This window comes from Mastigoproctus giganteus, chromosome 10, assembly GCF_048544385.1.
Source record: "Mastigoproctus giganteus isolate SK-2022 chromosome 10, ASM4854438v1, whole genome shotgun sequence".
In the NCBI taxonomy this organism is placed as follows: domain Eukaryota; kingdom Metazoa; phylum Arthropoda; class Arachnida; order Uropygi; family Thelyphonidae; genus Mastigoproctus; species Mastigoproctus giganteus.
Window position 1 is genome coordinate 195,220,925 of NC_143584.1, and position 16,351 is coordinate 195,237,275.

The window sequence follows — 16,351 nt, forward strand, 5'->3', positions numbered from 1 at the left end:
TATACAGAGGGACAATCACCTCCTTTACCCTGCTAGCAAAATTCCTATATATCATTGACAAAACACCATGACCTCCTCTGGCAGCCTGTCTGCATTGCTCAGAAAACTTCATATCTGATTGCACAATTACTTCCAGGTCTTTTTCATTTTTTATCACCTTAAGTGTAGTACCAGACAGTTGGTACGTCTCTCTGGGGTTACTTCTACCCATATGCAGTACTTTGCATTTGCCAAGGTTAAACTTCAGTTGCCACTTCTTAGCCCATCTGCCCAAATTATCTAGATCCTGTTGCGGCTGCACACTGCTATTACTGACATTAACAACCCTGCCAACCTTTGTATCATCTGGAAACTTCGACACTAAGCCTGATATACCTGCATCAATATGATTAATAAATATTCAAAACAAGAGAGGACGCAACACCGAACCCTGTGGGACTCCACTAATAACATTAGTCCATGAAGAGCAGCACCCATTGATTACCACCCTCTGTCTTCTTCCACTTAACCATCCTTTTATCCATTGTAGCAACTTACCCTTAATACCATTCTGCTCCAATTTGTACAATAGTCTTCCATGCGCAACTGTGTCAAAAGCTTTCCTGAAATCCAAAATTATGATATCAAAATTAATTTTTGCATCCAGTTCCTTTGTAACCACATTATAATATCCATTCCAATTTGTCAGACAAGAGTTTCCCTTCACAAACCCATGCTGTGTCTGAATTATTGCTGCAGTCTTGTCTAGATGATCCTGCAATGCATCTTTAACCAGCGACTCCATTATTTTACCCGGAACAGAAGTTAAACTAACTGGTCTGTAATTATTCGTGTCACTGACTCTCTTTAAAAATTACAGCTGTGAATTACAGGCTCCGAAGATGCGATAAGTATTTGCCATTTTATTTACCAAATTGTTATTTTATATTGTATTTTATACGTAGTATTTTAGTTATAGTTACGCTGGTTATTTTTATTTTTAATTTAGATAAAGGTTTTTGTCGATTACTATTTAATATACGTAAAACCGTTATTTCGTTGGAATCTTGCAGCCATTGTTTTTGTATATCAGTAGTAGGGAATTCAAATTTTTAATTGTGGTAACTAGGCAGCTCTAACGTATAATTATATAGCGTAATACGCATCACTGCATTTAGGATTCTATTAGATAGCGTAGTATTGATAATTATTTAATTAAATTTATTGATCTTATTAATTTAAAATATCATGCCCCAGACTAGAGCAGCAAAGCAACCGGCACAAAGTGGCAGGAGTGCTGTGATTCGGGGGGGAAATTCTCCAACGCATCACAGCCTAAAAAAAAAATGTGCAACTTCTGAAATGTTTACCGAACTCTCTGGAACAGAACATGGTCTAGCCAAGGAGGATGTCTTTGTGTGTGCCAGGTGCAGAGAGTGTCTAGATACTAGCCATCAACTCAGCGTTCTACTGGGCGTCTATGAGAGCTTGAGATGTAGGGTAGATGCCCTCGAAGAAATTAATATGAGGGGCCCGTCAAGCTCTCAGCTACCCAACTCAACGCCAGAGCTCACTCCTGGGCATCAGGCAACACAGCGGGAATTTCCAGGGCAGAATGCGCTGCTCCCAAAGGAACTAGCTATTGTTGGTGACTCTATTGTCATGGAGACAGGGAATATAATGTGTAAAAAGGATAGATGGAACTGGACCAGGGTATATCTGCCAGGAGCAAAAGTTGTTGACGTTGTAAAGCATATATCATCTTTTAAGGGCACAAAAGGTGATATTGTTGTACACGTTGGCACCAATGACATTAAGAGTAGATCTGCAGATTTACTTAACAAGTGCAGGTCAGTGTTGCAAAAAAGTCGTGATTCAGGGTTAAATTTGAAAGTGTCTGCAATTCTACCCAGACACGATAGGAGAGAGTACATGATGAGAGCCTTGTCAATCAATTCTGCCCTTCAGAGAATGTGCAAGGATCAAGGGGTTGAATTTTTTTCAGAGTGGTCTGTGCTTGTAAACAGGAGAGACTGCTTCTACAGGGATGGGATACACTTAAATAGAAAGGGTGCAAGAATATTTGCTGATGCTATCGAGGCAGTGTTACGTGGGTCAGAAAACTGCTAGCTTCGGGGGACTCACAGAATAAAAGTTTAAAAGTAGCCGCAGGCAAAGGTGAATTAAACTAAGTAGCGACGTGGAGCGAGGGGTGCTGCGGTTTTCATAGACGGATGGCAGTCATCGAGAAATAGGTGAGTATATGGGATTTGATAGGGTAAGTAATAAAAAGGATAGGTACATGTATACCAATGCTAGAAGTATAGTAAATAAATTTGATGAATTTGAAGTGTTGGTCAAAACATCAAAGGCAGATATTGTTGGAATATCAGAGACGTGGTATCACAAAGATATAAGGAATGCAGAACTGGAATTTAGGGAGTACAATGTGTACAGAAAGGATAGACAGGATAGGAAGGGAGGAGGTGTTATGCTGTTAATAAAGAAAAACATAAAATCAAAAGAAGTGCATCCAGTTGATATAGATGAACAGTGCACTGTTGAGTCAGTTTGGTGTGACATAAGCACTGCGAAAGCAAAAATTAGAGTAGGAGTGTGTTATAGGCCTCATGACTCGAATGAGTACAATGAACAATTGTACAGAGAAATAGAGTGGGCTAATAAATCGGAATGTCTTATAATGGGGGATTTTAACTTCCCAGATATTGACTGGAACTTGTGGGTTGGGCACTCACACACTAGTCAGACTTTTGTGGATTTATTGGATGATTGTTTTCTGCAGCAGCATGTTCGAGAGGCAACCAGAGAAAGTAATACTCTTGATCTGGTTATCAGCAGTGATCATTCGTGTATTAAGAATTTGCAGATAAAGGAACCACTAGGTGGCAGTGATCACAGTGTGCTGAAGTGGGATTTACTCAAAGAGGTAACTACCGTCAGGGGTAAAGGAAAGGGTTTTTGCTTCCGTAAAGTTGAGTACAGTGGTCTCAGAAAGTTTTTAAATTCTGTACAGTGGGATAAACTAACGATGTTACCAACAGTAAATTCTAAGTGGGAAGCATTCAAGGAATTAATCGTGGAAGCTACTAAAAGTTTCATACCTATTAAGAAATATTGTTCAAAGTTTAGGCTTAAATAGTTATCTAATGAACTAATGAGACTCGTGACAGAGAAGAAATTGCGATTCAGAAGCCTATGGCAGATATAAGCTAGTCTGTAATCAGGTCACGAAGGAGGTTAGGCAGGCTTTGCGAGAAAAGTTAAAAGCAAGGATTTCTTTACTTATATAAACTCTAAAAGGAATGGGATGAACCTGATTGGTCCACTTGAAATCGATGGTTCGACTGTTGATGATCCTGCTCAGATAGCAAACAAACTGAATGAGTATTTTGCATCTACATTCACACGTGAGGAATTATTAAGGTTTGAAAATGGCAGAGGGTTAACAAATTGTAGCAGGGTGGTTAATGATTTTGTAATAACTGAGAGCAAAGTGGAGGAAAAATTGTTGAAGTTAATCATAAGAAAGGCACCTGGGGTGGATGAGACTATCCAGTTATATTAAAGGAGGCGGCAAAGCAACTTAGTAAACCCTTAGCCATAATTATGAGAGCATCCTTGGACTCAGGGGAGGTCCCCACGGACTGGATGTGTGCAAATGTATCCCTAATTCACAAAGGGGGATCGAAAGGTTAATACATTCGAATGCTCTGATCACGAACGTTTGACAGCTAGGATGGTTGTCTCGGTGATGGGATTGATGCGACATCCTCTGTTCTGGTTAAAGGAACCTCTGCAACACAAGATTTGGGCCTATTACAACGAGACTCAGCAACAGTAGTGGCAGGACTCAGTCAATAATCTGGACGTCGCAGAGTGGATCAGTGTAGCAATCGTTGAATGATCCACTTCTGCCAAACGGATAACTCTCCTACTATTATTACTTTCAGTCTATTATTACATTAGCGTCACCCGGATTTCATTATATAAACCGTATTTGTGTCTATAAATTGCGTGTGTTCTCTCGTCGATTTGCCTGTTCTGCTGGCCGAATAACCTCGAGTACCTGGGGCAGAAACCTTGCTGTCTACGATTGAGACCGACTATCTCAGCCACGGAGTGAAAAAAGCCCATTAAAGGTCGTCGGTTCGTGGACAGGATTCGCAGCAGGCCTTCTCCACCCAGAGTGGGGAAGACGGTGACGATACCACTGTGCTACTGCGCAGGCAATTTCAGCCTAGTATGCGTAAATGTGAATTATTAGCCATTTAAGCATTCCAAATACATACCCAGTGGACAGAATACTCCATGAGCACTTAAGATTACCGCCATACCATTGGAATTTAAATCCTATTGAATTAATAATGGCTGAACTGAAAAATTTTATTTGAAAAATAAAAATACTCAAGAATTGAATATAACGTATCTGACCGAATTCAAGAAACAAGGAATAGCTCGCAGAACTCAAGAAAGATGGAAAAGCTGATGTGTCTTCAAGAAAAAATAAAAGTATTGAGACACTAATTAATTGCATTATTGAAGAATTTACTGGTATTTAGTGATTAGTCAAAATGAATGTGATAGCTAAATTGAAACCGAAACGGAAACAGAATGTTTAAATATTTATTAAATATTAATTACTTCTGAATGTTATTTGTTTGTCAACATTTAATTTTGAACATTATGATTGTATTTCACTAATGGAGCATTAAAATACATTTATAGAAAGAAATAACTACTAAAATGTGTTATTCATTTGACCAGCTGCATGCTCTCAGTACCTCTTGACCTCTATAGACCAGCTCCCGACCACTCGGCTGCGGAGGCTATCTGAGTAAGAAACTCTAAATATATAATCTGTATTTAATAATGAATTTGAACACACATAGACGTGATAATAGGGTTTGTCAGTTCAGAGAAGTTTTAAAATTTCTAAAATGACAACTGTCATCAGAGAATTTAATTTAAAAAAAACGAAGTTCGACTTCGCCATAACACTTCACTTGAACATCTCTGCAATTCATTATTTCGTTCCAATAAATTAAAATTTCTTACTTATTTACCGACAGAAATTCTGCTTCACTATAGCTGACAAATTGTAAACTTGTTTCAGAAAAGTTGACAGATTAAACTCGAGAAAGGCCGTTACTATGGCAGCAGAAGTGAATAACACCACTTGTGATCTGCACCCTTTCTTCACAAACCGAACCGTTTTGTCTTCTGTGCTTCTCCCCCACTCCGTTCTCTTCTGGTAATGGTAGATCTTCTTCGAATTGGATGATGTCATGATATCAGTATCAGTAATGGCAAATTGTGCAAGAAAGCAAGCTTATATAGAATCGGAAAAAGACCTCCCAATAAACCCATCCATTCAAATCGAAAGTTTGTTCAGTTCTTCCATGAATTTATTTTAGCTGTCAAATTTAACAACGACAGTTTGAAGTTGGTTGTTCCAGCAATCAACTACTCATTCGCTAAAGGAAAATTTCCGCACATCTATTCTTCAACTGTCTTTACTCAATTAGAATTTCTGCCCTGCAATGGCGTATTCTGGGCAAGCGGAAGAATTCCACCAGCATTGTGGTTTCTGAAACGATTCCAGTCGTTAAAGACCTCATTCAGATCGCCTCGTAAGTGCTTAGAATTCAAACGATGCAGTTTGTATAAATAAAGCGTTTCATGCTATGAGCATCCCTTCGTTCCCATCACCAATCTCATTGCTCTCCTATGTACTCGTTCCAGCAGATTAATGTCCTTCCTAAAATGGAGACTCTAGACCTGTATACAGTACTCAAGGTGTTAACTGACCATTGACTCATACAAAAGGATAATCACTTCCTTATCCCTGCTAGCAAAGTTCCTGAATATCATTGAGGTGTCCCCATGGGCTGCCCTGACAGCCTGTCTGATTGCTCAGAAAAATGGAACATCCTGTTAGAAATCTTACTATTATCACGCTGCCAACTTTGACATTATACCTTCATCAGTATAATTCATAAATATAAGAAACAACAATGTGCACAACAGTGGACACTGCAGGTATACAGTAATCACATTCGTTCATGAAGATCGGTGTCCACTGATTGCAAGTCTGTCTTCTCCCATTCATCCATCCCTTTTGTCCATTGCAGCAACTTGTTCTTAATGCCATAATGCACCAATTTGAATAGCAGACTTTAGTGCACAGCACTATCAAAATATTTCTTGAAATCCAAGTATATGATATCAAAATTATTTTTTGCATCCGGTTCTATTGTTTTCCCATCATAGTATCCAATCAAATTAGTTTGACAAGGTTTCCCTTTAATAAACCCATGCTGAATCTGAACGCTAAGAGCTGTCTTGTCTAGACGAACCTACATTGCTTCTTTAACCGCCGATTATTTTCTTCCCTCGGAACAGAAGATAAACGAACAGGTTATAATTAATCGTGCCTAGACAAAAGTGCTAACCAGAGAGCTATTGTTTTTAATATCAAGATAATATGCCCTTACTTGAATTTCTACATTCTGCTTTACTCATGTTCATTTATATATTCAATTTTTCTAAAATAAATTATTGATTGATTATTGATTATAATTCATTCAGTTTATTCATTTTTGGTAAGTGTACGTAAATATTATTATTAAACAATAAGAACTGTTTATATTTAATAACGGGAAAGAAGTGTTCGGTACATTTTTTAAAAGGTAAATGAAGCTGAAATTTCAAATCAAATGTGAAAGCAAAGTTTTAATCATTATTCATCTGATTGTTAGATTTTTACCCAAAATGCAACTATACTTATATATTTATTTATAAAATTCATACATTTTAACCTGTAATATTCCATATGTTCTTCATTTACATATTTTTATTTCATTTTAATAAACATTAATAAACAGTATTAATATTAATGATATTAATAAACAGTATTAACGGTAGGTTTCTTTTTTTAGTTACAATTGTCCCGCTTTAGTACTGAAAATGGTTGAAGAATTTCTCTCTTATACGCACACTGATATGGTTTGAGATATATTTCTGAGCACTCTCCACAGGATGTTGCGATGAATGGTTTTCCCAGGCATGAACTGAAAGCTCTCTTAGAGGCCTATTTCTTGAAAACATTTTATGAAAAATTGGACAGGCGAAAGAGTTTTTCTCCTGAATCCAGACATGGGTTGTTAGTTCTATTTATCATGAACTTCTTTTCAAAGGTTTCAGAACTGCAAGATCTGAGACATAAGAATTACCACAGAAATCGTGTTTTGTTAAATGACACCTTTCGTACCTCAAAGGATTCTTCTTGATATATACAACAAGAAGTCCTTGAGATTATTTGTTTGAAGTCTTAACAGTTTTTATATTTGCAAGGTTATTCACTAGCCTTTGCTCTAACGTGTATTTCTTGAATTTTCCGATTGAACTGATTCTTACAGATTGGTGGCATTCAAAGCAATAAATAAATGTTAACACACTTTCTTGCGAAAACGTCCTCTCACCAGTAGGTCAACAGAACAGTTATCTCTAATGTGCAGTCAGATGAATTTCGAACATTTTCTTTCTGAAAATTTCTGACAGATTGGACATTTGAAAGGTGTTCTCTAGCATGAATCCTGAAATGTCTCGTGAAACTTCGTTTTTGCCAAAAAGGTGTTAATACAGGGAATACAACAGAATAATTTCTCCCAAATATGTATTTCAGATAATTTTTGAGGTGGCCTTTCTTTGAGTACTTCTTCATGGAGATTGAACAAATAAAAGGCTTTTCTCCAGAATAAACGCCCATATGCTCTTGTAGGTTTTACTTAAAGAGAACTCGGTTTCCAGGTTGAGAGGTTTTTCACTACTATGAATTCTAAGGTTTGTTCGCGTCAGGATTCCTCTCTCTGAGAAATTCTTCTCCCAGGTTGGAAGGTTTTTCTTTGGTACAACTCTGAGATGGATTTGGAGTGGCATTTCCACGAGAACGTCTCCTCACAGATTAGACAGCTGAAAGGTTTTCTCCACTATGAAATCTGAGGTGCGTTTTGAGGATTTCTCTGTCTGAGAACTTCCTATTGCAGATTGGACAGCAGAAAGGTTCTTCACCACTATGAATTTTGAGATGTCTTGTGAGGTCTCATCTATTTGAGAACTTCTTCTCACAGGTTGGATAGCAGAAACGTTTTTCTCAAGTATGAATTCTGATGTGTGTTTTGAGGTTTCCTCTCTGTGAGAACGTCTTCTGACATGTTGGACAGCTGAAAGGTTTTTCCCCGCTATGAACTCTGAGATGGATTTGTAGGTATGATCTAGTTAAGCACTTCTTCTCACAGGTTGGACAGCAGAAAGGTTTTTCTCCACTATGAATTCTGAGGTGTGTTGTAAGGTTTCCTCTCTGTGAGAACGTTTTCTCACATCTTGGACAGTTGAATGGTTTTTCTTCACTATGAATTCTGAGGTGTGTTTTGAGGTTTGATCTATCTGAAAAGGACTTCTCACATGTTGGACAGCTGAAAGGTTTTTCTCCATTATGAATTCCGAGGTGTTTTGTGAGGTTAACCTTGAAAGTGAACTTCTTCTCACAGGTTGGACAGCTGAAAGGTTTTACTCCACTGTGAATTCTCAGGTGTTTTGTGAAATATTCTCGATGTGAGAACGTTTTCTCACAGGTTGGACAGCTGAAGGGTTTTTCTCCAGTATGAATTCTGAGGTGGCTTTTGAGGTGTCCTCTCTGTGAAAACGTTTTCTCACATGTTGGACAGTTGAATGGTTTTTCTGCACTATGAATTCTTAAGTGGCTTGTGAGGCTTGTTCTGTCTGAAAACGACTTCTCACATGTTGGACAGCTGAAAGGTTTTTCTCCACTATGAATTCTCTGGTGTCTCGTGAGGCTTCCTCTGGTTGAGAAGGCCTTCTCACATGTTGGGCAGATGAAAGGTTTTTCTCCATTATGAACTCTGAGATGGATTTGGAGGTCTTTCTTTGACGAACACCTCCTCCCACAGGTTTCACAATTGAAAGGTTTTTCTCCAGTATGAATTCTCAGATGTGTTGTGAGGTTTCCTCTGGTTGAGAACGCCTTCTCACATGTTGGGCAGTTGAAAGGTTTTTCTCCATTATGAACCCTGAGATGGATTTGGAGGTCTTTCTTTGAAGAAAACCTCTTCTCACAGGTTTCGCAGCTGAAAGGTTTTTCTCCAGTATGAATTCTCAGGTGTGTTGTGAGGCTTCCTCTCTGAGCAAACTTTTTCTCACATGTTGGACAGTTGTAAGGTTTTTCTCCATTATGAATTCTGACGTGTGTTGTGAGATTTGCTCTATTTGAAAATTTCTTCTCACAATTTGGGCATCTGAAAGGTTTTAGTCCACTGTGTATTGTGAGGTGTCTTGTGAGGTTATTTTTCTCTGAGAACTTTTTCTCACAGGTTGGACAGCTGAAGGGTTTTTCTCCAGTATGAATCCTGAGGTGTGTTCTGAGGTGTACTTTCTGTGTAAATGATTTCTCACATGTTGGACAGTTGAATGGTTTTTCACCATTATGAATTCTCAGGTGTGTTGTGAGGCTTACTCTGGTTGAGAAAGCCTTCTCACATATTGGACAGTTGAAAGGTTTTTCTCCATTATGAACTCTGAGATGGATTTGGAGGTCGTTCTTTGATGAGAACCTCTTCTCACAGGTTTCACAGCTGAAAAGGTTTTCTCCACTATGAATTTTGAGTCTATTCTCCATAAGATCTTTTACACCCAGATTGGACATTTGAAAGCTTTTACTCCAGTATGATTTATGATGGGTTTTGTAATGTGTCCCCTCTGTGAAAAATTGCTTCCCACAATTTTGACAGCTGAAAAGTTTTTCTTCATTATGAATTCTGAGGTGTGTTTTAAGATTTATACTATGTGAGAACTTCTCAGAGGTTCGATAGCTGAAAGCATTTTTTTCACTTTGAATTCTGAGGTCTGTTTTGAGAGTTTATGTTCATGAGAGAGAACATTTCACATTTTAGAGAACTATTTTTTTTCCCCATAGGAACGCTACTATGGAATCATAGGATTTCTCTCCATAACAACTTCTCAGAGTTTTGACTGCTGAAACGTTTACCTCAATATCATATCTGACATTATTTTTGATATTTTCTGTCTATTGGAACTTTTTACAGTTTGCACTATCAAAAGGTTCTTCTCATTATGTTCTCTGAGGTTTGTTTCAAAATTAATTCCCTGTGGAAAATTCTTCCAACAAAGTTCGCAACTATACTATCTCCCATTTCTTGAAAAATGCGTTTCAAACGTTCTTCCTTTCTTCTTTCTCAACACAACATTCATTAGAAGTGTGTTTGCTAATCCTGCTAAATGCCAAATGTGTTGAGTGAAAAATTCTCAAACACGACAGAACTAAGAGGCTAGGCTAGTTATGGGAAACACTTTTAGCACCTGTTTTCACTAGAGAATAAGTTTTTAACATTATTGTCTAGACATTATTGTTTTTTAGATATTGCTTCAGCTTACTGCGTGATTCAATCCAAATACCTTCTGAATGGTTCAAATCAGTTTCTTTTATGGATTAAAATTTGAATAAAACTCTCTGCTTGCCCACATTCTTTATGAAGTGGCTTAATTATAACCAAATGGTGTTGGACACATAAAGTGGCTTCTTTCGTGTAAAATTCTTGGTTGGTGCTAATTGTATAGTTCCATTTATTTTTCATATATGTTAGGTTCTGCAAGCTGTAAGACTGTCCACAGAAAATGCTTCACACAGATAGGGAAAGCAGATGCTAAATTTAGAATCTTTCCTTTCAAATTTTATGGAGTTTGTCAATTATTAGAAATTGTCACTCTGGTTTAAATAATTTCTTATTGAATCCTTTAAAATTGTTTCCTAACTTCTGATACCTGTTCTTGTGATGTTTCTTCTTATTTCTCTCCTAGTGATAAATGTCCTTGTTATGTTGTTCTTATTTCCATTCAAAGAATTTGCTTTGGTTGTTTCTGCTCATATTCTATATTGTTCCTATGGAAAAAAAACAAAAAAGAAACATGGAAAATAGTCGTATAAGTGACGTGTTCAATGAAGTGAATATACACTCATCGGCAAAAAAATTTGAAAATTTTATTCAATATTTAGGGAGAGTTTTTCCGAACTGCACGATTTAAATCTTCATGGCATGGATTTCAATGTGATTGATCACTGAATTATGACCATCCCTATGAAAACTGATAGCGACCCGTTGACCACGTGAGGTATGAGTGTGCAGAATTATTTGAACTACTTAGCATTGATAAGGTGTCAGTGGTTCAGTAGGTAGTAAAATTCCGAGCGTGATAGGTAAAAGGAAGGATTTATCGGATTTTTTTATGAAGGACAGGTTGTATGTGCTCGACGAGCTAGTGCTCGATTTCCCAAACGGTTGAACTTGTGGGTGGTTTGAGAGCAGCCGTAGTTGAAGAGTGTACATGTGGACATGTGTATATGTAATGGGCGGCACCTAGAACGTCTGTTCAACTCCGTCTCGTGTCTTTGTGAAGAACAGTATCACTACAAATGGGCAGATATGTGTGTGACGTAGGGTTGTGTGTACTGTTTTGTTTTAGCCACTTGGGTACTCAGAAGCATCAGTCACCTGGACAGATGATTCTGGGTACTCGTCTACACCACGGGAAGGTGGGCCAGTTCCTGTAGAGCACGTAATGCCTGAAAAGAGACTCTGACCCACCTGATGTTGCCAAAAGGTGGGCCAGATTGCTTCGGGGGCCCATTCCAGAGGAAAAGAAAGGGGCGAAAAAAATTAAATAAGAATATAAACACAACCCATGGCGTTGGTTTAAAAAAAAAAAAAATTCATTAGCGAGAGGGAAAAAATAAAATAAAAATAATAATAATAATAAAAAAAAGAAAAGAAAATAATAATAATGATAATAATAAAATAAACACAACCCATGGTGCTGGTTTAAAAAAAATGAATAATAAATAATAAAAATAAAAATAAATAATAATAAAAAAGAAAATAATAATGATATTAATAAAATAAACACAACCCGTGGTGCTGGTTTAAAAAAAAATAATTAGCGAGAGAAAAAAAAGGCACGATGGGACAAAAAAAAAATAATAATAAATAAATAAATAAAAGAATAAAAAAAATTATAATAAACAGATAGGAAAAAAAAAGATTTTGGGACTGAAAAGATAGAAAAAAAAACAAAAAAAAAAAAAAAAAAACGCCGACTGGAGCTGGCAAAAAGGAAAAAAAAAAAGGGATAGTCTTCAATAAATACTCTTGTATCCAGAATAATTCAGATGTGGAACTGTTGTCCTTTAGGTTCAGTGCAATGACAATTCACAGAAACATGAACCATAGAAGAAAATAAATCAGAGAAGCAAACTATCGTCCCACTTACACAATTGTATTTGGTGGATTGTTTTGGTGCGCTAATCTGGCGTTGATTCTTTTTCTGCGAGAAAAAAACTCGGAGGCAAAGTTTTGAAGCAATGAGAGGTGATTCTTATTATAGAGAAGCATTTCCTCTTGTCCCGGAGAGTGATCAGGAATCTCAGTTCGGCTTTCTTTTTTTCTGGTAGTTGTTGGCGCATCGGCTTCTGTGGCCAACATGCACCTCCCAAGGTTTTTGCAGTACTTTGATCCAAGCCCGAGGCGGGATTCGAACCCGCGACCTTTGGGTTGCAAGGCAGGCACTTTACCCACCTGGCTAGCCCGGTCGGCCTCAGTTAGGAGCTTCACCCTAATATCGTCGTAGATTACAATTTAAAGAGCAGGTGACTCCAATCTTCTGTATTCCCGCAGCTGCAGAGATCGGTGTGATGCAAGCGAAACTGAAAGAGTTTTTGATTGAGAGAGCCATGTCCAGTTACCAGAAAGGAAGTTTCCATAGTTAAAGAGCACCAGGTTTTAACCGATTGGAGAGTAAGAAGGTCATGTCAGGCAGAAATTTTCTTGCCGTCGCTCCAAGTGCGGTGGTGTCCCACCTGGTCTGCCAGATGCTAATTACTGGTTAAAACATCTAGATTTCTCTTTTTTAGGATCTTCATTTAAATTTAGCTGGATACAAAGTCATTCTGAAGGTATTTGTTTTTTGTGTCGAAAGCAGATGCCACGATAGCTGACAAATAGATCCAAGGGAGGGACCCACAATAACTTACACTGCAACGGTGGAAGCTGTTCTACAGACTCTGAGAATAGAGAGGAGCATGCTCCGCTGGACGGAATTCAGTTTTAACCTCATTTTGGAATTGGTGTCCCGATGAAACCAAGCCCCTGCTGCATAGGTGACTATGGGCAGGAAAACAGCATTATAGTAGAGAAAGAGTGACTTCCTAGAGAGACTCCACTCCCCACTGGAAATTCGAATAATTGACCCTGTGAACTTTTTGATTTTGGTACTTATGTGAATCAGATGAGCATAGAAGGAAAGCTTATGGTCAACAATGACCCCAAGGAGTTTTGCCTCAGTGACAATAGGAAGCCGCTTGCCAAACATTTTGACTTGGGGAGGCCACCTGACATCTAATTTGAATTTAAAAAGCATTATTTTTGTTTTCACTGGATTAATTTTAAGTTTGTTAGACAATGCCCAGGTGGAAAGGTCAGTTAAAATCCGGTTTGCATTCACCTCCAACACTGCACGAGAACTGCCTGAGACCACAATTGTCAGGTCATCGGCGAAAGCAACAATTTAGCAATTCTGGAGAGAGCGACCCGGCCAGTCTTGAAGCACAATGTTCCAGATAAGGGGCCCCAGGACTGAACCTTGGGGGCACCCTCGAAAAACCTTCCTAGCGATTTGGAGGAATTTTGACTTGACAATTATTGAGCAGTCAAAAAAATTGTTTTGAAATAATTTGTACATATGAAAGGAGCATCTGGCAGACCGGAGACGTTCAAGGGCGCTGTCCCACCAGACAGTGTCAAAGGCGCCCTCGAAGTCGACCATAATAGCTAGTTCAAACTTGGATTTAGAATTTATAATGTGCCAAAGTCAGACAAGGCCTCCTCGCAAGAATGACCGACGTTCCTCAATGGTGAAGCCATATTGACAGGGAGAAAAGAGATTTTCTTGTTGAAACAGAGCTGTTAGTCGAAGAGCCATAAGCCACTCTAAGATCTTCCTTAGATTAGCAAGCAGCACAATTGGTCTGCAGGCAGGTGAATTTGAGACAGACTTATCTGGCTTTTTGATAAGACGGAGCAAAGAAACCTTCCATACAGGGGTAAAGATGCCTTCCATGAGGCATTTATTGAGGAGCAAGAGCGAGTAGAGAAGTCTTAAGTTTAACAGCTCGAGAATGAACACATATTCAATCATATCCATTCCTGGACACTTCTTCACATTGATCTTCTTGACCACCGAGGTAAGTTCCCCTAAAGTAAATGGCTCGGTACGTTCCTCAATGGTGTACTTGTTATTTGCCTCCCAAATTGCCATATGCTCTGCGAAATCTTCAGAAGGATTATCCATAGGGAATAAGTTGTCAAGAATTTGGTTGATCGAGTCTGTCCAGCCAGAGGTTTCATGAGTCTCACTGGTAACAGTACCAAAGATATCAGAGGTAAATGTTCTCTCCCGAGCTATTTTGTACATAGGCCCCATGGGTTTTTGCTGTTGGATTCTTTTACAAAGATGGTGCAGGTTTCTCTGTTTCTCATTGCAATTGCTTTACAGAAGGCATTTTTTTTTTCCAATGTAGTCATTATATAATAGCATAACATCATCAGCAGGCCAGTTGCGGTGTCACTGATATAATCGTCGAGCGCGGTGAACTGATTTGCGAAGAGTAGTAAGGTCCTGGCACCACCTGGAGCAGACGGTGTTCTTCTTTGATTTATAGGAAGCTTTTATAAGAGATTGTTGAATAAATTGGGCTAGATTTTCTGCAGAAGTTAAGCTGAAGCTGTCTGGAGGGTTTGATGGAAAGTCATTAGTGATGGAGGCATCAAAAGAGTCCCAGTCAACAGTTTTTGTACAGAACCAGACGAAGTCTGGTGTTCTAGGTGAGCTGCGACTGTTAGGCGCATCGACAAAGATGTGGAACACAATGGCTCTGTGATCACTGAGTGTCCAATCTGGAATTGTAACTCAGTCACTGATGCGTAATTTTAAGTCACTGGTGGTGAGTGTAACGTCAATGTTCGACTCACTAGTTGAGCTGCAATAGGTGGAGAGCTGGCCTGGTCGATTATGGACTGGTAGGTTGTGACTTATAAAATAAACTCAAGAAGAAGACCTCTGGCGTCAGAAACAGCACTGAACCAGAAATGGGACTTTGCATTGACATCTGAAGTAATCAGGATATTCCTAGAGCTAAGGAAGTTGAGCGCGAAATCCAAGAAGTTTAATGAGTCGTTAAAGTCTGCAGAAGGGGGACAGTAGATTGACAGAAGATAGAAGGAGAGAGAGATGAAAATGTGATTTGCACACAAGTTGCCAGTTTGTTACAGAGACCATGAACAACAACTAAATCTTTCTTTAAAATGATGATGCATGTTTTAGAGTCTTGGGGCTAGGTTGAATGTTCCAGGAGTGGCATCAAAATGGTGAAACAAAGACCCGACAGCAAAATTGCAAAGGTCAGCCCAAGGTTGATGTTAGAGTTGAGCGCCGGGTTCGACGACTCATACCGGCGAACTGCAAAGTACTGTTGAAGAGTTGACTACCCAATACAACTTGCAACAACCCGGAACAATATCTGGCATGATTATGCGTCGCACGCTTACACTTATTGATTGTCTATGACCAGCAGATGAACCCTATGGCATCCTCTTCTGTCCAAGGTTCATCAGCGTAAAAGACTCGCCTGGTGCAAAGAGCATATACAAGTTGGACGTTAAAAGACTGGGAGAAGGTGTGCTGGTCGGATGAGTCACGTTATTTGCTCCACACCGTGAATGGTCGTGTACGAATTTGGCGTCAACCACATGAGGCTCTTGTCCATCATGCATGGTATCAAAAGTGCAACCTAGTGGAGGCGGTTGTATGGTGTGTCTCATGTTCCAATTGCAGGAACTTAGACCCCTTTTGCATGTGGAACAGCGTATCAGTGGTCTTCGCTATCGTCAAGTGCTTGCTGACTGTGTAGATGCCGCTATGTTACACTTTTTTCCGAGTGGCGATGGTGTCTTCCAAGATGACATTGCGCCGAACAATCGGGCACTTGTGCAGGAATGGTTTGAGGAATATAGTTCTGATGTACAGCATATCGATTGGCATCTGAGTTTCCCCCAATATTAATTACATAGAGCCCTTGTGAGACACTACTGAAAGGCATATCAGGCATCTGGACACACCAATCACATCCATACTTGCATTGCTGACCGCATTACATATAGCTTGTTTGGCCATATCTCCCGAACTGTTCCGATTTTTTGTAGAATCA